The sequence below is a fragment of the Myotis davidii genome, unplaced genomic scaffold (assembly GCF_000327345.1).
Source record: "Myotis davidii unplaced genomic scaffold, ASM32734v1 scaffold1017, whole genome shotgun sequence".
NCBI lineage: Eukaryota > Metazoa > Chordata > Mammalia > Chiroptera > Vespertilionidae > Myotis > Myotis davidii.
This window is the reverse complement of record NW_006288361.1, coordinates 147385-149512: the sequence shown is the minus strand read 5'-3', so window position 1 is coordinate 149512 and position 2128 is coordinate 147385. Positions and strand designations below refer to the sequence as shown.

The window sequence follows — 2128 nt, the reverse complement described above, 5'->3', positions numbered from 1 at the left end:
TACAAATTATGAACAGCAAATACATATCTCTCAACAAGTGAATCTAAAAATCAAGTGAATAAATAATCTGATGAACAGAATGAACTGGTGAATATAATAGAATCAGGGGCATAGAAAGGGAATGGACTGACTATTCTCAGGGGGTGGGAGGAGTGTGGGGGGTGTGGGAAGAAACTGGACAAAAATTGTACACCTATGGATGAGGACAGTGCGGGGGTGAGGGGTAAGGGCAGAGGGTTGGGTGGGAACCGAGTGGAGGGGAGTTATGGGGGGGAAAAAGAAGAACAACTGTAATAATCTGAAAAATAAAGATATAATTAAAAAAAACAAACAAACCCATACTGATCTCTGGAATCCACTCCCAGAAATTCTTTTTTAATTGGTTTAGGGCAGTGGTCTGATTCCCAATTCCACACACTTACTGTGACATGATACTGAGATGTCATGCCTCTTATAGCTGGATAATCCCACTCCCTAGAACAGGAAACCTAAGTTAGCTTCAACCCCGAAATCCTATTCTATTGTATCCATGGATTTTCCCATGAACTCCACACAAATAGACCAGCTGCTACCAGCCGTGGGCAAACTACGGCCCGCGGGCCGGATTCAGCCCATTTGAAATGAATAAAACTATTGAAAAAAAAGACCGTACCCTTTTATGTAATGATGTTTACTTTGAATTTATATTAGTTCACACAAACACTCCATCCATGCTTTTGTTCCGGCCCTCCGGTCCAGTTTAAGAACCCATTGTGGCCCCCGAGTCAAAAAGTTTGCCCACCCCTGTCTAGGCTATACTGTAGGCTGCCAAAGTGAAGTGAAGTGCTCCAGGGAGAACTTCTTGATAAGGGACTACCATGTCTGGGTCTTTACTGATGTGTTTCCATGCTATATCTGCTACCTTAAGTCCTGTGGCTATAATGCTTACCTACAAGTCATTTCTTTGCTGGTCTAGTAAAATTATATACTCCATCAGCATCCTCTGCCTTGTTCTCCAGGCAGTACACAAAGAGTCAAAATATACTGGCTAAATTGCCTAAGATTGCTGCCAATATCAACATGGACTAAAAGCTAGTGACCTGGGAAGCTAGAGGCTAGACATACATATTTTTGTAATGTGCCAGTAGCCAAATTCCAACAATTTAACTCCATATAATGCACATTTCATTCTGGCTGAGGTATGGGGTTTGTGGAAGGTGGTAGGGACCAAGGGCCTCAGGGAGAGAGAACGCTCCGGGGGTTGGGTGGTACCTTTAAGATGTTGCAGGACAAAATCCAATGCTTGTGCAGGTGGCCCATGTTCCTGGGAGAGAAAGAGGTCAGATTAATCAGTTCTCTCAAAACAGTTCCCGAATTCCTGACTCCTGTTACCGTAACTCTTTTTCCTAATCTCAACCACAGAGCTTGCCAGGGACTATGGCTTCTAGAATCCTCCTTGCTCCACTCACTTAGGATTTCTCAAGTCTCCTCTTACACATCAAGGACTAAATGTTTGATAGGTTTACGCTGTTTTAAGAAAACCTCCTTTATGGCCAATAGTTTTACCTTTCCAGCCTCACCTCTTCGTTGTGCTGTATAGTTATACCTTAATTTACTTCTGAATTTTTCGCATTTCCTTCCCCCTGCATTACCTGAGTTCACACTGACATCCTTTCTTGTTCTCCAGAAAGAAAATATTATATATATATAATGTTGGTCCCTCAAATGTATTTCTTTGTATCTTCCAGGTATCTTTCCAAGCACCCATACAACGTATCCCCCTTATTTTACAACCCTCTGATCGGCTCAGCCACTCCCACCCCTTCCCTGCTGGATCGGCTGTCCCTTCCTGCTCCCCCACCGCCTTCAGGGCCAAATAAAAACGCGGAAAGCAGGGACCACCGTACAGGCCTGTAGAGCTGTGGCTGCAAAATCTCGTAGAATGCAGCGTTGTGTGCTTGCAGCCATCGGAGCAACGTGACCCACCTTTCTCGAGGGCCAGATTTGGTTGGCCATCACCAAGCAGGAAGTTTTGAATTTTTTGGCGCCAAAGTGATTCGTCCCGCGCAGACGCACACGTACCCTTGGGTGGGGTGGGGAAATGCGCTGTTCGCGCTGGCAGATCTCGCGTGGTTTGGGCCAGAGAGCA

At 45.0% G+C, this 2128-nt stretch overlaps 1 protein-coding gene across 2 annotated transcripts in view; it reads right to left on the bottom strand.

Annotated features, from left to right (window-relative positions):
* GPR19 (G protein-coupled receptor 19) overlaps window positions 1–2112 on the bottom strand; it is a 32848-nt gene extending 30736 nt beyond the window's left edge. For both annotated transcript variants that reach the window (XR_001513269.1, XM_015561670.1), the window contains exons 1-2: window positions 1887–2112; window positions 1252–1303 (exon numbers count right to left, since the gene is read on the bottom strand). The gene's annotated coding sequence lies outside the window, so the exon portion shown is untranslated. The remainder of the gene's footprint in view (window positions 1–1251; window positions 1304–1886) is intronic.
* Between the last annotated feature and the right edge of the window lie 16 nt (window positions 2113–2128).